At 29.9% G+C, this 25,721-nt stretch overlaps 1 protein-coding gene across 10 annotated transcripts in view; it reads right to left on the bottom strand.

The window, feature by feature from the left end:
- Positions 1-25,721, bottom strand: part of LOC142331023 (uncharacterized) — a 735,029-nt gene that overhangs the window by 69,322 nt on the left and 639,986 nt on the right. For 3 of the 10 annotated variants that reach the window (XM_075376605.1, XM_075376599.1, XM_075376597.1), the window contains one exon: positions 12,563-12,626. The exons of the other annotated variants lie outside the window; for them this stretch is intronic. The gene's annotated coding sequence lies outside the window, so the exon portion shown is untranslated. The remainder of the gene's footprint in view (positions 1-12,562; positions 12,627-25,721) is intronic. 10 annotated transcript variants of the gene reach the window in all.

The raw sequence follows: 25,721 nt of genomic DNA, 5'->3' as shown, positions 1-25,721 counted from the left end.
AAAGCTATTAAAGATTAAAGATGGCGACCATTTTAAAATTTTTGAATATGACTTTCTCATTTTGTATAATAATGTCTTAGATTTGCCAAATTTAATTATAACAGGTTTACCCGTTTCTGAGAAATAATTTTTTTGTTGAAAATTACAAAATGGCGTCCAGAAGGAAATCGAAGCAAAATAGGATTTATCTCGATATGAACTTGTTTGCTAATTGATTTTCTGAATCAGTACCTGAGTTCGGGGAATACATCCCGTAATACTCTGTATACTACTATGCTTATTAAACAATTATTTCTATTTTCCTTCACCTGGTTTAGGCGTTTATGGATCAATGTTTTTTTTCCGGTAATCACAGTTAACTGTGTTAGTTGGTTTAAAAAATCTGAAAGAGAAAATATGTTACAATAAGCATACAAGGACGATATGTTATCGAAAAATAAATAAATAAATAATTGCTAAATTAATTAAGAAATAAAGATAATGTAATTATCACATAATATAGAGTATATTACTACTATACTGGACTGCTGCGTAGAGGCCAGCAAATTTTTCTTTTTCTTTTTGAAAATTATTGCACTCCGGGCATAGTAAGGTATAATAACATTTTAAAATATATTTTTTATTTAAAAATATCAGTTTATCTATGCGTAATAATCGTTATTTTTCATTACTAAACGCATTTTCTTATTTAGCTTATATATGTACGAATATTTTACTACGCATTTTTTTTTTAATTTCGCACCGAATTTAATGTACTAGAATAGCTGTATTAAAAGAGAAGTTATTAATGATCAAGTCAAAAATGGGTATCGGTTTTTTATTTTTATTTTTACGTTTTTGGATCCAACTAGCTAAGCTATTCGTTCTCAAAGTGAGCGATAATGCCAACTTTTGGGCGTTGAAGTCCTTTTGGAGGGGCGGTAGCAGGCCCACAGAAAATTAGGGGTGTTCTGGCGGTCTAGTCCCCCCAAGGCGATGACTGATTAAAAAAAAGGCAAAAATTATGTTTTCTTGATATTTCAAACTAAAATTAAACACATAATACAATAGTACAAAACATTAAAGGGACACCTATATTTTATAATAAAAAATTATTGTATTCAAAGTATCTTAACTTTGCAATCAAGAGGCTTAGAAAGACGAATAAAGTAAAATTTAAAGCTTGAATATTCTACTTTATGACAGTATACTTCAGATTTCAAAATTCATCAAATTAAAAAAGAAATCGCTGAGAAGTTTAAAAAATTAGAAGGTTTTTCTTTGTGTTTGATCGAGCGCATGGGGGAAACAAGATTTTTTTCAGTAAACTACATTAAAATCGTTTACAAGAATAAGATTTTTGTTTTAACAAACTCGTTAAAACACATCAGATTCATCCTTCACATTAATGTAACTATAATTTTTCAATTGAAAGTTTTGTTTTAATTATTGTATTATACTGAATATGCTATCACTATTGTTGTTATATAACTATATAGATACAATTGTAATTTTTTTGAAATCAATTTTAATAACAATACTTCCAAATATGATTAATATGCGTTTTAATTACTCTCATTTGAATAATAAGTTTCAACTTCTTCTTTCTTTCCTGTTTAGCCTCCGGTAACTACCGTTTAGATAATTCTTCAGAGGATGAATGAGGATGATATGTATGAGTGTAAATAAAGTGTAGTCTTGTACATTCTCAGTTCGACCATTCCTGAGATGTGTGATTAATTGAAACCCAACCACCAAAGAACACCGGTATCCACGACCTAGTATTCAAATCCATGTAAAAGTAACTGGCTTTACTAGGACTTGAACGCTGAAATAGGATATGCCACGTTTAAAAACAGTAATTGCAATTATTGTTTTTAATAGATGATAAGTTTAAAATTTTTGGGAAGTGCTAGAAAATTTTTGATTTTCAATATGGGCGGTGGGCGGAAATGTTTGAGAACCAATGACCTGGACAAAAAAAAAATTTAATGTACATACTGTGTATATGTGAGCTCCGGTTTAAACCTTATATCTCAGGATTAACCGAACCGATTTTCTTTAAATTTTCCTTAAATATCTCTATACATATGGCATTGATTAAATTCATTTTTTTCAAAATTCATTAAAGCGGTGGGGGGAAATTGAGATAAGATTAATTTCGATTTTTCTTAAGAGGTATTTTACAAAAAAATTTATTAAAGCAAATTTGTTATCTTGAATGCATATATAGATAATAAAAAAAAATGTATAAAATCAATCTTTAACCTCTTAAAATTTAAATGTATGATTTTTATTATTTTGCTCTATCTCCCTTGGTTTTAAATATTTTTTCAATTTTTTTTTCACATCCTATCTAAAAATGTCTACAACTTTTTTGAATTATATATCTCCTACCGAAAATGCAGAAAAGTTTTCTGAAAATTTATTTTTTCTCATTTTAGTGTTTATTGAAAGGGCTGTTGGATTTAGAGAAAACTATACTCATGCAAATTTATTAAGCGTAACCTATATATATGAATAATTTAGGAAAACTTTTTCTTAAAATTTATTCCCCACCTCTAAAACAAATATATTTTATTTTTTTCTCTCTTTTAATTTGTATTATTATATCCGGGAAAATCGTAATATTTTGCCATTTTTATTTTTATGTTAACAATCATTTCTGATTTGATTAACTGTTACTTGAAAATATGGCAGGTAACGGGCGATTGAGAAATGGGCAATGAGAAAATATTAGTTAACAAGATATAGATATTTGGATTTCGTTTTAACTTGTTCTTTTTTTTATAAACCAGTGTTGCTTCAAGTTGTATTAAAAAGAGAACAAAACGTTTAAAATTTTATTTAAATAATTTTTTTTCTTTAATGTTTATGATAGTAAACGGAAACTCTTGATCCTTTCCAGTAAAATTAAATTATATATCGCTTAACGTTTTAAAATTATTTAAGTTACAAAAACTTTTAATTTCAATAAAGTTTACTTAAAAGGTGTGTATGTGTGTGTTTGGGCGCAAAAATTTAATTAAACGAGTAAATAAATTTATTTTTTATTTAAATGTGTTTGTGACAGACGGTGTAGAGTAATCCACAGCAATAGAAAAAGAAATTTTTTGTCGCTTGACTTTTCTTTATGCGCTTACATATAAGAGGATCATACACCAGTTTTTTGCATCGCTCCAGGCAACTAGAAATAAAGTATTCATACGTTGTGCTTCTGATATTACTATGTAGTGAGAAATAGCACTATTTAAGTGAAGAAATAAATAGCTTTAATTTTTTTTTTGTCGTTTCATGTGACAGAAAAGGTTTTTTTTTGTTTTAGTATGCGAGAGTTGTAGAATAACAAAATTTCGTCTTATTCTTAGCAAGCTGACAAAATTGTAATAATATAATTAGAAAAATTGTGTGGTTAAGAACAAATAAGATATGCAAGTAATAAAGAATGTATAATACATACAGAAATATTACAATATACTACTCTCATGATATATAAAATTGTTTTTGTTTTAAAATTAAAATCACTTGTAACAAAAAATAATAAAAAATTAGGATAACTTTTACTTTTTAGTAGAACCGCATCGTAGATTACATGGTCTGTTTTTTCTTCCAGCAGCTTGATCACTAGACTGTTATGTAATAAAATGTCTGATTGAATTTGTTAAAAATAGAATCCTTTGCAATATTTCACATTTTTATGAGATCTTGAATACAACAAACAATTTGATGAATGTGTGATATGTTTCACGTCATACATTTCCAATAGAATTATTTGTTATTTCTAAATGGTTAGCTTTATCATTTTACTTCCCAGGCCAGGTTGTTGAACTGTATCAAAAAGGAAAATGTTGCTAGTAGTCAAATAAAAGAGAAATTGTTTGGATTCTGATATTTCTTGAAGTTTGACGAATCTGATCCCAAAAGTATTAAAATCGGTGTTATTGAATTAATTGTATAACGTATATTTAATTATTAAATAAATTAATAAGTTGTTATTAATGTGTGTGTGTATGTATGCGCGCGCGCGCGCGCGCGTGTGTGTATGTGTAGTTTTTTGTCTTTATATCTAAAAAAAAAAATTTTAAACTTAGTTCATGAAATCGGTATAATAATAAAATTTGTGTTCGGAGTTTGTTTTATACTCTGTTAAAATTAAAAAACGCGCAATTCAAATGGATTAAACAGATATTGATAAAAAATACAACATGGGTATTATAGTTACATAATACAATCTAGGTTATAAAAAACCACCGGGTTGGTGTAGTGGTGAACGCGTCTTCCCAAATCAGCTGATTTGGAAGTCGAGAGTTCCAGCGTTCAAGTAAAGGCAGTTGCCTTTACTAGGACTTGAATGCTTTTATATGGATTTGAATACTAGATCGTGGATACCGGTGTTCTTTGGTGGTTGGGTTTCAATTAACCACACATCTCAGGAATGATCGAACTGAGACTGTACAGGACTACACTTCATTTACACTCATATATACCATCCTCATTCATCCTTTGAAGTAATACCTGAACGGTAATTCCCGGAGGCTGGACAGCAAAAAGAAAAAAAGATTATAAAAAAATAACGCGCCCGCGCACATACACACACACAGTTTATTTATATAGGTGATTCTTGAAGAATGTAACAAACTTTCAGGACATAATTTTTAGTGAAAATAAAGAAGAAATTTCAAATAAAATTAGATTGTGAAAATTAGATTTCGTATCGAGTTTCAGCTACGAAAGATTTTGTTCTAAATCTGCGCCTCCAGTAAAATTAAGCCCGACTGTAATTCTTGGGACCCAAATTAAACCCTTAATTTGTAAGTTTTATAGAAATCTCACCTGATAAATTGAAAAAAAGATCCAGAACTGTATTTTCAGTAGTTTTCGAGAAATCTAGTTATAACACAAAAGACTGAAATTAAAAAACACACTATTTCGTGTTTAGCGAAAAATAAATTTGGTAATAAACAGGTAAAACTTTTAAACAAATCTTGTAGAAAATTTCATTCTTAGTAAAACGGTATGAATAAAGTCTACAGAACACAGAAACTAATTACGAAGTCTATTAAAAACAAAACTTATCAAAATGTGGTAGATTTTAACTAGGTATTGTAAACGAAACAAAATGTTCAATTTTCCAAAGCAGAAGAATTACCTATTTTAGAAAAAACTATAAAAATTTTATCTAAACTTGTTTAAAATAATTTATTTCTTAAGTTGGGCGTACTAATAACTTATTCCAACAATTAAGTTTTTTGTGGTGGATTTGAACAAAATTTAAATAAGTGAATGGATAGTGCGTGTATAAGATTATTTAATAAATTTTCTAATGAAGAATACGCAGAATCATTTTTGTTTATAGGTTCTGCAAACGGAAACGCATAAGCTACACATTACCTCATGCGTTAAATCATCCTAGTTAAAAATTTGCTCCCACATTTTTATTTTGTTTTGTTTTTAATAAACTTCGATATTTTGTATTTAGTTTCTGTGTTCTATAGACTTCATTCATACGAAAATCAAATTTTCTAAATGTTTTTTCTAAAACCTTTATATATGTTTATTAATCATTTTAACAAGGTCAAACATACGCATGCACAAACATACGCCAAACATAAATTGCAAGTTTTTTGATCCCATTTTTTGCATTTTACCACAAATTTCTTGATGACTACTAAAAAAACAATCCTGGGACCTATTTTAATTTTTCAGGTCAGATATCATATAAAACATCAAAATCTATCCCTTAATTTGGGTCCCGAGAATTATTTCTAACTTAATTTTTACCGAAGGCACAGAATCAGAGCGATATCTTTACATTACCCGATATTCGTTAACGTGGCGTTTGCAAACCTAAATTTATGTGAACTTTTCCTTTATTTTCACCAGTAAAATATGTCCTGAAAATTTGTTACATTCTTCTTGAATCATTCTGTATATACTTTAAGAATTTATATCATTTAAAGTTTTTGAAAAAAAAATTTTAAAGTTTTCTCACTTTAGCAGAAAAATAAATACTAAATATTTCGTTAAAAATACTTCAAAATATTATCTATCACTTTTTGCGAAGTTTCATTTTTTGAAATAATGAAACAGAGTACTTTAACATACGTCTGAATATTTCTTAATTTCTATAACTCGTCAATGGTTTAATTAATCAGTATAGATTTATTATTCAATTTTTTCTTTTTTTTAGACAATATTATGCCCTCAGGAACATTCCACCTTTTCAGTAATTACAGGAAAATAGATTTTTACTGAAAGTTTTTTTTTCTGACACCGGTCCCATAGTATAGTTAACTTCTAGCTAGTTTTTTTAGCTCTCTAATTCTCCTGCATTCTTTCACTGAGCTGGTTTCTCCTTTCTTCCAACCATTTTAGGTTTTTTATTTTTATTTATTTTTTTTTAACCCTGGCGGAACTAGACCCCCCCAAATTAAGCATGATCACGGTTCCGGGAGGTGCCTTCACTTCTAGCCGCCAGATGAGGAAAACGCCAGGCCCGGCTATACCGTTCTTGGCCACCATCACCCAGCAACCGGGACTCGGTCCTTTGTGCTTCGCCTCTAACGGGGACACTCCGAAGGGACGGCCCCGCTGGGAGTCAGTATTTTAGCTCAGGGTATGGAGAGTCCCCGCACTTCATCATCAACGCCCACCCGTGCAAGCATGGGCGAACGGTAGCTCCGTATGGAGCTGTCCTTCACCCAACGCTTTCTAATATTTAATTTGCTAACTACTTTAGGTTAGGGTATTCTTTCTTCTCCTTTAGGATCCGTTTGAATTCTAAGATATTTTTTCCTAAGCACCCTTCTGTCTATTTAAATCTGTCACGTTTATGTTTGCTTGAACCATTTAACATTCGTATTGTCAAAAATTTTCATCATAATCCTGCTAGAATCTATTTACATCGAATATCCATAGAATGCCACTTATTGCTTACATATTACTTCCGTGATTTATCTAACTTGCAGTAAAGTTCCTCATTCTTCCTTAATTTCCAGTCATCGTTAGTTTTTCTGGGCCCTAGGATTTTCCTTATTATCCGTCTTTCAACAGGTTCCAATTTATCTATTTCCCCTTGGTTCAGAGCACGCATTCTGCCGCGTATAAAACTCTTGGTGGAATTACCGTTGTATAATACCAGATCTTGCAAATCCATGAGATCAGATTCTTATTGCAGACAACCTTTGTCAAATTATAGCATTTTTAAATCTTATCAATACTGACAATGTTTGTTTCCTTGTCATTCTATTTGGTTGGATAACTTCACTCAGTACTTAAATTAGCTCATATTCTAATTTTACTGAGCTCTATCTGTAAAAGAACTGAAAATGCTATGTTTATACTTTTTTTAAAAATAACTGTTGATTAGATATTTGCTGTTCCTATGTAGGTAAAAATTATTTTCGTGAGAGTTTGAGCGGTATTGAGGACGAACTATCTGAGGGAACTATTTATCACATAACTTGATTTCAACGACGGTAATTGATTTTTCTTACTATCCATTCTTTTTTGTCTCTTTGCCCTTTTGTTGATTTTATAGGTTTATTTGTCTAATATCCTTAGATCCATCATAAGGACTTGCACAACAATTCTCATCGTAAAATATTTCCTGACGTAGCTTTGAAAATTTCATTTGCTTTAATAATTATTCCTTAAAATATATTTCTTGCAGGAATCATTAATTAGTATATCATTTAAAAAAGTCGTTTTATAAAGTGGTATGTTGGGTAAAAGATATAATTGCATCAAAGTAATGTGAAATTACAAAATAATAAATAAATATTGGAAAATTACACTGAAATAATAAAACAATTAAAATAAACACTTAAGGAAATAAATTTTATTTATTAAAACGATAAGACTGAAAATTTATTTGTGTAAAATTTCAATTTTCGAATCGTACAATACATCTGTGCAAGGTTGTTACATTATTAACTTGTATTTTTTTTTTCACCACAGTTACATTACAGCAGTAGAATTTAATTCCATCGTAGCTGGGGGTCTATATTAAACTTTATTATTATATTTTATTTCATCAGATAAAATAAAAATGTTATAAATTGTTTTGGGCTTGAAATAGTATTTTGTAGGTTAGGAAAGAGAGTGACATTAATGGTAAAAGTGGTTTGGGAACGGTAAGAGGGTAGTTGTATTAGTACAGATTCAATTTGGCTCTATTTCAAACCTGTTTTCTGGGAACAAAACGAAAGAAAAGACAATTTTCATGTAGTCGTTATTTAGAAAGTGATAAAAATAGATTGGTCTTAATACAAGAAATTGTAGACTAGATCTCCAGTTTTAAGAAATTAAATCAGTGCTTTTCTTTCATTTTTATCTATACTTTTCATTTTTTTCCCGCTGTATATATATATATTTAATAAAATTAAATACTATACACGTAATCGCGAAATGCCGCCAACAATATGACTGAATTCCTTGAACTCGTGAAAATTCATTATGAAACCTATTAAAAAAACTAAAAATAATAACAAAATGAATAGAGAAAGAAGGAGGTTGAATTGCTTAATGCGCGCGATATTAAAGAACTAACGCCGAACCCATTGGACTGCTGTTTATCCCCACCAACTGGGCATCTCAAAGGCGATTATGACGTCATAAACTAGCCCCACACATCCAATCAGTCTGTAGCTATATGTTTCTTCCTAGTTCATAAGTAACTTACTCTTTTCTATATAAGTAAGAGTTTGATGAATTCGCAGGTTACAATACACGAATGACAAAACTTGATAATGAGGAATAGGTAATATGACGGCGCAGATGACTACATATGCGTGAATTAACATTCAAGCAGAGCTCTGTAGGAATATTAAAGACGAAATATATACAATACCCCTTTGTTCATTAATACAATGTGTTGATTCTTTGATCTGTTTTTTTTTTTTAATTTATTCATAAAAAATTAAACACTTTCAAAAAAAAATCAATAAGCAAGAAGTTACCTATTTTTATTTATTTTATATAAATTATTGTTCACCTGTAATTATTTTGAATTATTATTCTAAATCAGAATATGTTAAGAACTTTGACCGTGCATGCTCTGTACAGTGGTACTTGCATTAATAATTAAGAATATAATATTTGAGGAGGATAAAAAATAATTCTTTGCCGTATTAATATCTGATATTTTTGTGTTATTGTTAGAAATTTTAATTTATTTACCATTAACAAAATGAAAAGATAACGTGATATTGATACATTTCTGCAGCTAATATTTTGCTAACAAGTTCTAATTAATAACTAAGGTTTTTATGATGGGATTTTTTTTATACTTTTACACTTATTCAGATCACTATTTTTTTCATAAACGTGATTAAATTTTTTTTTGAAATTAAAAATATAGAATAAAGATCCAATTATCCTCCAGAATTAAATATTCTTACTAAACCTTCCACATTTATTAGTCATTTAACAAGGCTATTGTACTGCAAACCTAAAAAAAAATTGTTTGTCGATACCGAATTTTGTGTTTTATATCGAATATCTTTAAAAAAATACTGAAATTACAGTTCTGGAACCTGTTTCCCAGTTTAAATAACATAAGAAACTACCAACTTTACTTCTTAATTAATTTGTGTCCCAAAAATTACAATAGGGCTTCTTTTTATTTTAATAGGTGGAATCCGGGCGAAATCTTTAGCTAGCTATAGCTCGATAACAAAGCGTTTCCAGACCTATGTTTAATAAAACTTTTTTCATTATTATCATTAGCAGAACATGTCCTGAAAGTAATTCCGTTTCTTCGAGGACTTTCTGTATTTGAAACTATACTTAATCAAAAACGCAGAAAATACGTCTAATAGCTATCGTAGAAAACAATATATATAAATAGTAATATCGTAGGAACAATATATTTTTACTTGTAACTGAAAATATTTAGTTTGAATTAATATTAATATTTTTGCAGCCTAATATCGAAGGCGCTTTCAAAGCATTCTTTATTGATTGTCGTTATTTATTTATCGTATAGTACATAAAATCCAAAAATATTAAAATCCAAAATATTAAAAATAAACATTCAAACAATTATAATAGCGAAGTACATGTATAATATTTAAGGGTATATCATCAAGTTTGTGAATATAATATTTATGCAGATATAATTAAAAATTTCAGTATAGCTACAAATTGACATCGAGAATTTACAGCCATTCAACTCCAGGTAGGGAAGCACGATATACATCTTGTTGGTCTTCCTTGTATGCTTGCTGAGAAACAGAATTTAATTAGATCTTCAACAGTTTGGATTTGCTCACCATACTCACAAGCAGCTATAGGTGGATACTCCATTTGATCATGAAGTATTTTATCTACCATGTCCAGTTCTTACACGATTAAGTCTGCACCATGATTCTCTGGTGGGCTAAAGCCCGGCACTTGCGCATGAACCGCCTCTATCCATTGGCACCCGCAGTCTGATTCTACAAGATCTGCTATTTTTGTTTAATATTAAAACCCTCCTTTATAAGCTTTCGGGCCAGTTACCGTGCAGGTTCTTAAGATTTCGAATGCCGATTAGTTAATCCACTGACGTCCATGTTGACTGTATCACTGCATTGGTAATCTTTTTCCAGAATAGTACCAGACATTCTAGTGCCTGAGAAGAGTATATTATTTTATTAGTTCTTTTTTATTATTAATTACTCCTATATAATAAAAAAAAGGGCATTTAAATTTTTTAAACTTCGTTGTTTGAAAACATCTTTTATTTATGTAATTTAACAATCGAAACGAAAACCGACCTCTTACGAATTATTACTGCTTGAGTAATTTATAATGTTATTTTACTTGTGAGGAGGGTACAACGTTTTATTTCTGTAAATTATCACAGAATAATTTTTTTTTACTTAAACGAAAAGGTTTTATATAAACGAAATTAAAAAATATTTTAAGCATAATATCTCCTTTATGGTTTAATCAAATTTTAACTCGTAATATTTTAATTATCATGAAAGCAAATTTTTATCTTTATTTTTATCATAACATTACACATTATAAACCTTATTTGTTCAACTTTTTGAATTAGTTTAAGAAGTACTGAGGGTTGGCATATCTTTTATTTTAATTTTCATAATTAAACATATATGTACGTAAATATACAAATAGATAGGATGGAGATTAATTTACATTAAGAGAAGTTGGAATGAGTTATCAAAGTTAAACGTAAAAAAAGAAGGAAAAACGAGATTAAGAGAAGTTAGAAAAAAAAAGAAATAATCTTTTTTGATATTTTAGCCTTAAAATGTGGACATAAACATAGTAAACAGTGACAAGGGTTTGATATCTTTGCGAGGAGAGTGTTAAAGATGGAATATTTTTCGTAAAGTGACAGTAATCTTATTTTACAAGACCTCAGGGTAGTTTGTCTATATATGTTTTCTATTTTCCGCCTGGGTCAGTCGGTCTTTAATCTTCTTTTTTTTCATACAAGTCGAGTTGAAAAAAGTATAAATTGTATAAACATTATTTGTATACCACATGAAAGGATATTTAATTTTAAATATAGAATCACTCCTTAGTTTTTTTTTTTTTTATCTTTTATTGATTAATTCTATAATTTTATTTCATAACGAAACTTGGCCGTTTAATTAGTAAACAGATTATTCTGATTAAAACATCCCAGATAAAAAAAATCTGATGTGGACATCACATACCTATTAAATTACATGTACACTTTTTTTTTTTTTTTTTTAATGAAAAGTACATTAAATTTTATTTTATTATAAAATTTTTTATAAAAAAAGATATTTTTTCATACTTTTATTTTATTGTTTTATTGAATTATTTTTTATCGTAATTTTTTTTTATAATCAGACGTTAATAATTATTAATAAATCAATATATTTAAATTTAAAAAAAAAGTTAAAAAAGAAAAGGATATTAAGGTGCATTCGAGCCGATGTACCTTCCCCTTGTATTATAAAATTATTATTATATAAATATTCAAATATTTCATTAATTAAAGTTTTATTTTGCTATAACTCTGAAACCAATGAAAATAAGTACCATTATGATATATCGTTGAAAAGATCTCAATGAGAGCTGATTGATTACTGCAGTAAAGAAAAAGTCCATAATCTAATTTTTTTTTTATTTGATTTTTGGACACTTTTGGTCCAGTCGATTGAAAGTAATAGGAGATGTGCACAACTAGATGTTACAACAGTCCTAAAGCCGAAATTTCAACATTCTACGGCTAATCGTTTTTCAGTTATGCGAGATAGATACATACGTACGTACAGACGTGACGGCGAAATAAGTCAAAATGGATATTTCTGTTGAAATCTGAAAACCTAAATTTTTCACGACAATACTTCTTTTACTTTGTACAAGGAAGTAAAAATATGACAAGAACATAAAATATCATCAATTTAATATTTTTAACACTTGTCATCTTTTTTTATAATTGTATTTTTTTTAATAAACTAGTAGTACTCACTCATAAATAATTTATCCAGTCAAACGTTGCGTTATATCTAGTTGCTCATACAGTTTTACCCCCTTATTAGTTTAACAAAGAAGATATAAAAAATACACTAAACTACTTTGACATAATAGTACTCACAATTATTTTTAATTCAACACGTCTTGAATGTCGTCTGATCGTTGTATGACTGATATCGCTTCAACTGTAATAGATATAAGAATTATGTAAAATTTGTTTGATCTGTAAATATCTAATTATATACTTCTAATTTTAACATTTTTTTTTATGTTGAGTTTAACAAATAAATAGTTAAACCACTAAACTTTTCTGTAATTATGGGAAGTGAATATTGATCCTTATGTTATCAACGAGATAACGTTATTGGAATTTTTTATATCTACTCGTACTTCCTGTTGCCAATTACTCTCTCTCACTCTTTCTCTCTCTCTGTCTTACTTCTTTCCCCCCCATCTGATACCGATATACTAGTTAAAATAGTTGGTAATTAATATTAGTTAAATTATACCTTATCTCTTGCATAAGGGCTGGTTGAACAGAAAATACTATCTAATATATAGCAAGTTTTCAGAAGTAATTCATTCATTAAATAAAGGTGAACTTATCGACTAAACACATGATTTTCCTAATGTTTTTACTTATTTAAAAAAATATATATTACATATAAAAGAAACGTAAAAAATTATTGAACTTAATAGCTCATTTTTTTTTAATAGACAATTAATAGCTCAAACAAATTTTGGAATGAATATGTATTGCTTTAATAAACCTTCTATTTACCGTATAATGTAATTATTTATCTTTATTTATTTATATATTTTAACTTTATTGTAGAATTATGAATAAAAAACTAAAATTCTGATAATATTGTTTATTGGATATTTTTATTCGGCTAATAAATCTTAAAGCTGCAATATAAAATGCAAGAAGTATAACGATAAAAAATTGTTGCAACTTCGATCGGAAAAATATTGTACACTTAATTTCATCGTATCGCCATCTGCGATACCATGATAATACATATCGTGGATATTTATTTAATTATATACGAAAATATACACATATATATATATATTTGATTAATATTCATTTTATAAAAATTTTATGCGTTTATTACCGATTGTTAAATGGGTTTGTCAAACATAAAAAAATAGGTTTATTACCTGAATTTAATGGTTTTCACCCCAGATTTCTTAAAAAAAATATCCAGATACGGTTCTGGGACCCATTTTAAACGATTTTCCAGTTCAAAAACCATAATAAATCATTAATTTTTCACCATAGTTAACGTCCTAAAAATTTCAGCACGATCTGTAAATTTCACGGGGGTACCTGAAATCCGAGCGAAATATTTCACTAGCTGCAATTTGCAAACGAAGCATTTTAGGTCTATGTTTATATGAATTTTTCTCATTATTTTCTTGGGTAGAATAGATCATGAAAGTCCCAGGAGAACTTCGTGACACTTTCTGTATATATGCTTTTCCGTATTTTTCAAGACCTATAAAATTAACCGTTTTTTAACGGTTGTGTGATATGATACAAATTCCCGCAACGTTTATTTCAGTAAAAATTCATATGGCATTCAGGATTTTTATTTGTACGTTTCATTTTATTATCTAATCTACCGAAAGCTACTTACAAAATTACACACAGACAACGGAAAACGTTCTTTTTTCCTCGATTCAGAAAAAAGAAAAAGTAAATGATATTTAATTATTAATTTATTGTGCATATGTAGAAAATAAAATTGTAAATTATAAAATGTTACTGTTAAGTCTTTGCACAGTTATGACAACGTTCCCACTTCTGTAATTAATTTGCTGATGAATCGTTAATTGTTTGTATTTTGCTAAATAAACTGCTTCGGAAAAACTTATAGCCATCTATGTAAAATTATATATTTATAGAACATAGAACATTATAGAATGGTAAAACAATATTAATTGTAAAAGGGATCATATAATAGTAAAACGTTGATTTAAACTTCATTCATATTCAATATTTTGACTACAGATGATGCATTCATGATATTCAGACAATACCGTATTATAGACATAAGTATGTTCTTTAACCTGGTGGTAGTAAGTAATCGACAATAATATGCAAATAACAAGTATTCTATATCAAGTTTATTATGGAAATGAAGATTGAAATTGTATAACGTCGATTTCTTCACTGAACCAAAAATACTGGTAAGCCAAAATAAACGTGATATTAAATCCTACGAGTCTTAAGACATAATTCTCTGTAGGGATCGCTGCATAATAAACGTTATTTCTTACTCTCTCCTTTATTATACGGATTCTTTAACATTTAAAGACCTTTTAATAAAAAGATACACTTTTGTATAAATACAGTGAAATTACCAATTACCATACATAATAATTCTTTTACAATGTTTTGTAGTTCTTATAAGAAGCCTTTGTATTTTACAAATGTTACCCGATCCCGTAGCGTCTCAACCTTTCGCTTGGTAAAGTTCTGGATTCGAATTCCAATCAAATATAAAATCTTTTTCATTCGCTACAATTTCCCTACAATCCTTATTCCAGCTTATGTAGTGAATTAATAATTATTAAAGAATTTTAATTATTCTACAAAATTCATAATAATAATTTTATTATTTTAAATAATAAATATTGTATAAGCCCACCGGGCTGGTCTAGAGGTTAAATTGCCACCGCAAGTCACTTAACTGCTGTTTTTTGAAGTCGAAAGTTCTGAGGTTCAAATCCTAGTAAATGTTAGTAGCGTTTATACGAATTTGAGTTGTGGATACCGATGTACTTTGGTAGTTGGGGTTAAATTAACCACACATCGTAGGAACAGTCGGCCTGAGTCTGTACAAGAATATACCTCATTTACATATTATACATATCATTCTCATCTCATTGGACTTAAGGAGGGATTGATTATTGTTCCATTAATTGAACAGATTGCAACGTACACATTAGGAAAATGAAAGTGGATAATACATATGAACGACAAATTAAAAAAATTAAGATAGTTTTACCCCTTTCCCTCACACACACACACACACACACACACACACACACACACACACACACACACACACACACACACACACACACACACACACACACACACACACACACACACACACACACACACACACACACACACACACACACACACACACACACACACACTATATATATATATATATATATATATATATATATATATATATATATATATATATATATATGCGTATATCCTACTCTACAAAAGGGCATTTGTCTGAGTGTGTCGTCGATTAACGAAGTGAGTTACTTGGTCAATTCCTTTTTTTCTATAGCGATCCCATTTTAATACGATATATATTGTTATGTTATTATCCTACAACGAATTCTACAGAATGTATTGTTGAGATATGAAACACTATTAAGAATACTGTATAAAAATAAATTGTGATACATTTTGTTTCACATCTCTTTTCAAACACATCTCTTTCGTTGATATGTAATATAAAATGGGTTGCAAAAAAATGTTGCAAAAAAATATGTTTAAGCATAGAGTTGTATGTAGAAAATAATATATTATATTGAATACAAAAGAAAGTTCATGTAGTAGGAAATTGATCAATGAAAATTAAGACTTGACAGAATGTGTTTTGACTTTTTTTTTTCATAGAATTGAAGATAGAATTTGTCCATAGAGTTTCAGATAAGTCATACTTGCTTCAGAATAATCTTTTTTTGTAAAAAAAGATGTTTTCTAATCTATGTATGTAAAAAAAGAGTGGATTTCTTTGAAATGCAAGATTAAGAACTCCATAGGTACACAAAAACATCTAATTCGGCAAAAGGTTTCTATTTATTGCAAGGGTACATTTTATGTTTTTATTTTATACTCTCGATTATCCGGTTATTCGGTTATTCGTACATTATCTGATTCCGAAATTCAATTATATCTACGAGATGGTATGACCAATTTTAAAAATTCATATCAAACACATACACACATGTACATACATGTTTTTATTATCTAGATGATCTATAAGTATCCTAAATGTTAAAGATTTGAATTTTTACTTAAAATTGAATTTCTACTTTAACCTTTTTTTTTTTTTGCTTGATGATATCGCCACTTAAGCTTGACGCTTATGCAGGGGATATGGAAATGGAATTTTGAAGCGTATGAAAACTGCGTGACCATACCAGACCGGGATTCAAACCCCGTACTCCGGATGAAAGGCCGAGACGTTACAATACACTCAATTATAGCTATACTCTCCGAGAAACTAAATACATATTACTAATTTGGTACAAACATTATTAAGCTTTAATAATACTACATCTAATATTAATAATATAATTTACATAAAATTTATATTCGTAATCTAGGTGCAATAGAGTTTTGGCAGAAATCATCCATCCTTAAGTTATGAAATATCATTCCGGTTTCCTAATATTACCGATATTTTTACCATTTTTATTAAATTTTACGGAAGTTTCGTAAGAAAACTTTCCCGAAAACGTATTCTCTCTTTAGGAGGGAAGAAGTATGACCCAGGTGAAGCTGGGTATACAATTAGTTTTATATAATTACCAATAATCCGTGTTTGATGATTGATTGTATTAATTTTGAACGATATATAAATTGGAAGTTAGGATGCGATAGTAATGAAGACAGAAATTTTCAAGATGTTAGGTGAAATATTGTACCGCGATGTTGCGACGTGATGAGAATAAATAGTTTAGTTGATGAGATATAAGCTTTATAACAACCCTTACAAAGGTTTTTGATTGGACTACTAATATATATATATATATATATATGGTTATATATATATATATATATATATATATATATATATATATATATATAACCATACCATACTACATTATATCAGTATAAACTTGATGAAAACTGGACGGTAAGACTAGAATATAACTTTTAGCATGTTCGTAATTATTGATTTTACCCTGCGGTTTTATGCAAGATTAAATTATCGTATAATTAATGAGCAATTGTGTTTCCCGCACAAGACTTTATTAAATTTTTTTTTTAATTTGGATAGTGTTTCTTGTTAGTTAATCTCAGCTATTTAATTAATCTATGTAAATTTATTTTTATTTTTACCTTCCGACATTTTTCTTAATAACAAGATGATGATACTTAATTTCTTTAAATGAACTGTTTATTAAAGTATATACTCAAAATTAAGAGAAACAATTTCAAGTATTTACCCATTTGTATCTTCCAGTAATATTTGAGCTAATTTCCTTTTATTTTCTAAAAATAATACAAAAACATGTATTTGCATGAGTAAAATATATATACGAATAAATGTTATCTTTTTTTAAATCAGAAAAACATTTTTAAGCTGATGTCTACCGAATAAAAAAAATATACTTTTTTAACGCTGAATGTTAGAAAAAGAAAAATTATTATAAAATGAAGTTCTATAAATCAGCTGATAACAATTATTTATTTGAAGGAGCATAAGAAAATGGTTAATTAAAATACGATATCAATATTTTCATCTTTAGATTATGTAAGAAGGAGCGTAGAGGACAGAAATAAAATTCTCGTTAAAAAAAAACCTTGTTCCATAAGTTAATAGACCCACTTATAGGGGTTCTTTTTTCTTTTTCCTGTTTAGCCTCCGGGAATTACCGTTCAGGTATTACTTCAGAGGATGAAATGTATGACTGAAAATGAAGTGTAGTCTTGAACAGTCTCAGGTCGACCATTTCTGAGATTTCTGGTTAATTGAAACCCAACCACCAAAGAATACCGATATCCAAGATCTAGTATTCAAATCCGTATAAAAGTAACTGCCTTTACTAGGACTTGAACGCTGGAACTCTCGACTTCCAAATCAACTGATTTGGGAAGACGCGTTCACCACTTATAGGGTTCCTGCCTGGAATTACAGGTAACAATCGGTCAATGGTCTCTTCGGCGGGTAAGAAAAATTTCCAAGAACGAAGAGTCTGAGAAGTACGTTTCCGAATGAAATCCAGATGCTCATAGATCGTAACCTCACCATTGTGAAGTAGCTCATAACACAGCCCAGGAACTTCTTCATTACTGGCAGGCAACACCTAAAATTACCATGATATCTGAATGGGAATCTGGATGAAAATATTAGAATTACTTTGAAAATCTGTAATAGATTGATTGGTATGTGTTATTTACACGTAATAATTTTCAAGGAAGGGAAAATATCAAAGATATTGGATAAAGCTAAAATTGATACTGAAGCGATCATGGAAAACCAAAAAGAAGCTTGAAGTTTCTAAAGACGTTGATAATTATTTAATGATACAAATTTGCTTCAGCAATAAAGAACAGGTATAGAATAAATAAAGAATTTCATATATCTATGATATATGAAATTCTTTATTTATGTCAAACTCTTTATCAAATCCCGAATATCTATGATATTCGGGATTTTCAGAAAGATGCTCAGCTGTAACTGTGTACATGATGGAGGGAACTGACGCTGCTGGCATGCATTTTTAATTTCTAGAATAAATTCAGATCTACATCTCCTGCACTTCTTCACCATAATACGTACTTCAATTTCATTTTGGTACAGTCGAACCAGTGTTGCACTGATGATTTCAGAGATTCTAAATTTATCGCAAAACGCCCTATAGATTCACGATTACACGTATTTTCTAAAAACTGACTTGCAAAATTTTTAATCAACGAGTGCTAGTTCAGCTGATACTAGTCAGAATGATAAACAAGGCTTAGGTAAACACGATATAGAATATCAAATTTTTATAGATGTTATTTTTATGTAGTTAATTTTCTTTTTATAACTGTTTAAATTTTGTTTTCCCGAAAAAATTCCTGAGAAACCGTGTTTTCTTATTATTAAACGAAACATGGAAAAGATTCGTAGTGTTGCTGTTTTATACATTTTATGCAGAAGACTGACGATTCTAATAGTGAAATTAAATTTTTTTAAGAGTTTTTTTTGACGTGTTACACGGACATATCCTATACCTATTACTTCCTCCAGGCAGACATGTTTTCTTTAGAACTGTAAACGTCTTCAGGTTTTCAATAAAAAAGTGGTTTTTCAACCGACATATACTGAATTTTATCACGAAGTTAAAATGTCTTTTTTTGCCTCGTTAAATTAATTCCACATGTAAGCTGGAAACTTGCCCGAGGAAATGGAATTTTGTAGAGAATGAAAAATGCCATACCTGACCGGGATTCGAACCCAGGACTTCCGGATGAAGTTCAGTTTAACTTAAGAGAGGTTATAGTGGTTTGAAAATTTTTTTTTAACTTTTTTTACTCTTGAGGTGAAAGTTCTTAATCGCTGTCATTTCATTTTCTCAATTCCCCACCGCTTTTTAATAATTTAACTCGTTTCTAGTTGTAAAGCAGAATATTTTTTTTTCTTTTACTTTTGCTGAGACTCTCTTATGAAATAAAGATGTTGAATTTTAAAATTATTCAGGAAATGAGTAATTAGTAAGTTGCAATCCGACGGATAAATAGATTCCTTATTGAAATAAACTCCTTTGAGAAAAAAAGAAAACAAAAAAACGAAGCCATTGTTTGTGTATATGACAATTTGTATAAGTTTTCATATTTCTTTTAAAAATTTTACGTAAAGGTTATATAGAAAAATAGACTGAAATTGTAAGGGAAAAAGAAACCAAAAATAATCTGCGATAAAAGTAGGGCATGTTATTTATATATTTTTGGTTCAAATTACTTGTTTTTGTTTCAGTTATAATCGGTTCATCATAGACGATAAAGAAGTGAATTGCATACGCGCGCGCACACTCCTTATTCTTTGAAATAAATTCTGTTCAGTACCGTACAGTATTTCTCTCTCCATCACTGTCTCCCGCTATCTTTTCCTTTCGCATTAAATTCTTCCTGCTGTTAGTCTTCCTTTTTCAATAGCCTTTTACATTTGATCTTATTCAACTCAACGGACTGTAACTTCAAAGGCTTTTCAAATAAACCCTTTATGTTCTGTACGTACGTTGATTATTTTTAACGCCAGAATACATACTTTTATAGCTAGGCATAATGTGATATTGAACGTAATAAAATGGTAATAAATTTTTTCCTATGAAAAATAATATAAAAGAAAATTCAACACGTATAAACGAATAAATTACTTTTTTAATATTTAATTTAAAAAATAAGTTTTTAGAATTTTTTATTTAATATTTAAATGTTAGATATCATTTTATTAAATCATAAGTTCTTCAATTATACTTTTTTCTTCTTTGTCATTTTGAAATACCTTTAAATTTTTTTTTTTTAGCTTGTTTCTCTAATCCCGCAGGGCTGGATTCACCGTGAAGCTTGGCTATTCCTTTATCTTTCAATTTACTGATGAGGAAAATAGAATTTAAATCTTTTTAGTACAAAAAGTATAATTAGCCTGCAACTAATAGATTAAATAAATTAAAAAGATAATGAAAATTACATTAATAATAATAATAATAATTACAATGGCAATTTAAAATAAAAAATAAAATAAGACGAGATAAAAAATAACCCCTAGGGCAAGGTACCAGGCCCGACTATGTCGTTCCTGAACTCCACCCTAGTGGCCGGGACTCGGTCTGTGAGTATCCCAGTATCCCGGTCTGTGAGTGTGGAGGCCCACACCAGTTCTCGGGGTTTTAACAGCTACCTGCCTCTAAATGGGTCCTCAGAGGAGGCCCCAACCGGGTCTCGGTCTTGACAGCTCGAGAGCGACGGGTCCTCGAGCCCATCGAGTCATCGTGACGGGTCCATCGTCCCCGCCCATCCCGGCAAGCCCGGACGAACGACGACTCCACAGGAAGCTGTCCAACCCCTCGCTACCTCGTCATCCCTGCCTTTGTGTTGTAGTATCGTTGTTATATATTCTGAGACAGCCCTAAATTTGTCGACTCCAGGTAGCATTGTCGGTACAATCATGTCTACATGGAGGGGACCAGTTAGTTGTTCGCCTCTTTCCACCATCCATCGTCGACACCTGAACGTTCAGGGGAGTCATAGTCTCCACAATATAGACACTCGGAAGTGATAGCCTCCTCTTCCCGAAAAGATATGACCTGAAGACCTCGTGCCCCGTTAAGAACTGGGTTGGCCAGAAATTGAGTTGGCCAAATTTGCGGTCAATCCATGGTGCAACCTGTTTGATTAAGCGGTGAGTCCAACGCTCCGTTGATGAGAGATCCACACAGTCTATAAAAAGCTAACATAATCTGTACTTAGCTAACATTACAGCGTAACCTTTTTACTTATTAATTACTAAAAATTTCACTGTTGATTTCAATTGTTGCAAAATCCACCTAATGCGCCCTTCAGCAACAAATAATAATCAAACAAATGATTATCGCAAGGATGAAATCTGGCCTGTATGCCGGATGTTAGAGTATATTCCAGCCGAGTTCGACGAGTGTCTAGCAAGATACCGCCCGTATTGGAATATCGTAATGTTTCGATCTGTAGGCTGCTTCTCTTGATCTCATAAGAGGTCGCTGTAGTAGGCAGCTTTCACGGTTTTCTGTTCTTTCATTTGACGCAAAAAAATTAGCATATACTATCCTCTCATGACCTAGAACACAGTATACAAAATCTTACTAGTTGATGGTGTACCTCTTAATCATGCTACGGACCGATCCAACAATGCAAACAGCACTGGATAGATGAAACGGGACGAAACATTGATAGCTGGAGATTTATTTATTTTCCTACTAATCGCAGAGCCTGGAAAAAATCCCTTGCTGCTGTATCTTTCTTTTATCGGGCGGGTAATTATTTATTTTTTGTTTATGGACGGAGTTATTTGCTGCGTTCCGGTCCTTTAGACCGGGAAGAAACTTTTTGACCGGGGCTAACCTTGGAAAACTAGCCGCATATGAATTTCGTCGTCCCGGCGTGATTCCTCTTCAGTCTGTCCCCTGAAGTCCTTTCGGTAGTAGAGTCTTCTGGCCCAGCAAGAATGCGCCTTTCGGAGGCCCTAGTGTTTGGAGGATGCAATGCGCTTTCCATTCCGGAGGTAGTCGCATGTGCTGGTGGTGACGTAATTGTAAGATTTAGGAGGAGTATGGTTGGTTGGTGAGATAAACTTGGGAACTTTCCTTACCTGGGCTGCCTTCGTTACTGCATTTCGGTTGGATTCGGTCGGGTAGGATCTCGGTCCGTGGTAGCAAGCCGATCTTTTTTCCTTTCTTCTTTACGATAGGCTAGCTTGGGTGGTGCTAATACAATCTCTCACTCAGTACAGCCACATCACGCGTTAATTTCTCTTTTTGTAGAAAAAATTCTCGTTTATATTTTTTGAACCACCTTAATAACTTTTTTCTTTTTTTTATAATACTGTTTAATAATACCTCTCAGAAGTACCATTTAAAACAAACATAACATTTTTTTAACTTTTTAGAAGCGAGGAAAAATTATCTTTTTGAAGGAATTTCTAAATTCGGCGAATATGATATAAACAGAGAATCAGAAAGATTTACTGGTCGTTTAAATTTATGTATTTATGAAATACAAATTTTATTTAATTCTTTGTTAATATTTTTAATATTTCTGAATATTTTTACAACGAAGTATCACCACTAAAATGTATTCTACAACACCCGCTTCAACTAACTTCGATTTACGCTCTATATAACTTTTCCTTTACTATTATTTTTTACGACCTACGTAACCCGATTCTCTCTCTTGCACCCTGGAGATTCCACTCTAAAGTCGTCTTCTCTGTAGCTTTTGATTCTTTTATTGAGTGACACTAATTATTCTCCACTCTCGATGCGTAATATATAACCCAATCCTTTTCTATTTTGTTATTACCTACAGCTTTGACATTTCAAGAATCTCCACATTTTCTTTCCCTTATCTCTATTTATATGTTTTCCTTTAAACTTTTATTTATAAATACTTTAATTTCGCTTGTATCTGTTTTGGTGTTCCTTTCTATTCCTTACAATCACTCAGTACATTGGAACAAAAATTCTTCATATATTATACCTCTTTCTTCAATTTTTTTCTTCATATATTAAGATACTGTATACATATTTTATAAAAATTAGTCAATTTTTTGCTAGCCTTTTTGGATCTTTTTCGAAATTTTTCCCCCACAAAAAAAAACGCTTAATTTTTTAACCAATCGATCAAAAATCGATGTATTTTTAATATCCAATAAGAATTAGGTGGGAATATGCATGGTTAAAAATAGGAGGAAATATTGATATTAACAATAACCAGGTTTGGAGAAATAACCGGACTCACAAACATGCTCTTTTATACCGGTCATTTTAAACATTCTCCATGTTAACATATTTTGCAAATTAAAAATTAAGCATTATTGCTTATATAGTAATTATAAATTATAAATACTCGTATAATCAACCAAACTTAATCTACGCTTGCTTCCATCGCTAACCTCGACTAATTAACAGTAATGTTTTGATTATTTAAATAATAAATAATTGCAATAATTACTGTTTGTTATTTAAATATTCAAAATATACTGTTAATTAGTAAGGTTAGCGAGCGTAGGTTAAGTTTATATTATTAAATTATATTTATAAAATAAATATAAATGTTTATAAAAAGGGTAATATAAATTGTTATATCTGATTATTGGGTTTTCCCATATAACAAATTTTTCTTTCAATATATTCTGTTTGCATTGAATTTTTTTTTTTTAATTTTAAAACATGCATATCCCCACCTAATTCTCATTGAATATCAAAAATACATCAATTTTTGGCCGATTGGTTAAAAATTAAGTGTTGTTTTTATTGGGGAGGGGGGAATTCCGAAAAAGATCCCCTTCTTTTATTTTTACTATATATCTTAATCTGCTCCAAAATTCCCCATCACAGTATTTAACCAAATAAGGAACCATTCGACATATCATCCACGGTTTGTTCAATTAAAAAAAATATATTTATTTATTTATTTTTTATCAGTCACATCAATTTCTTGTGATGAAATCGTTGGAATTGAACAATAATTTATTGCTAAAATATAATGGGAAATTGTTGATCTAGATGTTTACCACCACATAAATTTTGTACAAATTAATTTTCTCGTCATCTTTCATCAAAATATTCAATAAATTTTTACTTGAAGACATGTGATTAATGTAACGAGACATTAAAAAAAATCAGTAAAACTAAACTTATTTATAAATTAGGATTATTCTGAATTATTGATATGTTTTATACTTTTCTTAATTAATATTATTACATTGATATTTATTTTATTTTTAAATTATTGAAATTTCAATTGTTAATTGAATAAACTAACTGTGTAAAAATAAGCAGTTTAAATGAAATTTTGATTTTAGAATTATTTTATATTAAAAAATAAAACTATTTGCCCTTAAAATTTATGTTTTAAAAATTAAATTTTTACTATTAATTATAATGGAGTTTGTTTAAACTTCAATTAGTTTATCCTGGAGACGTTTCCATAGACAATATATTTTCGTCGGTGGAGGTATGCGCTCGTTCAGTTGCTTCTTTGTTCTTTGTTACTGAGTCTGTGTGAGTGTATTATATTACTGTTGTGAAAACACCGTTTTATTTTTTGTTTACGAAAATTATAAGGGTCGTTACAATTTTTTAATTTTTACATTTACTGTTTTTAACGGCTTCTATCTCTTTAGATTACACTAAGTCATAGCCAGACGAGATAAGTCGTGTTTAATGTTTATAACTTTATGATAAAGGAGGCACAAGACGGACCGATCCTTCATAAACAAGTTCAGAAACTAATGCCCAAGCAACGGAAATTTCACACAGAAGTGTTCAAAAAAGTTTAAATGAAACAAAGCTAATCCCGATAAAGGCATTATAACATTATAAGAAAAATCGTACCACTAAAAACACTAAAACATCCTTAATAACATTGATAAAAGTGTCATTCCTGAAACGATTTATAATTTTACATTGATAAAGGTAAACCCTTTACCTTTATCAACGGTAAAAATCGTATAAAGGACAGATTTGGCAATCAAAGAGCCTTTGCTTTCCGCCATCTTCTGATCACTATTGAAAAAACAACTAAACCACTTTTATATTCCTTCCACTGATTAAACTAGAAAAGGAAACGAACAAGGAATTGGCACTGCAGGAGCACAGTGCTCTCTCTCCCACGCAGCCTCTCTGTAGCTTCCTATGTGCGCATGCGCACAATTGGTAAATATCACGCCGCTGGAACTCTGAAGCCTACAGTTCCATACAAAGATTTTTGTATCTTTTTCATAAATTGGGAAGTGGCTACTGACATTAAGCTTAAGGATTATATATTG

This window comes from Lycorma delicatula, chromosome 10, assembly GCF_047948215.1.
Source record: "Lycorma delicatula isolate Av1 chromosome 10, ASM4794821v1, whole genome shotgun sequence".
Lineage (NCBI taxonomy): Eukaryota > Metazoa > Arthropoda > Insecta > Hemiptera > Fulgoridae > Lycorma > Lycorma delicatula.
The sequence above is the reverse complement of the archived record's forward strand: the minus strand, read 5'-3'. Positions and strand labels throughout refer to the sequence as shown.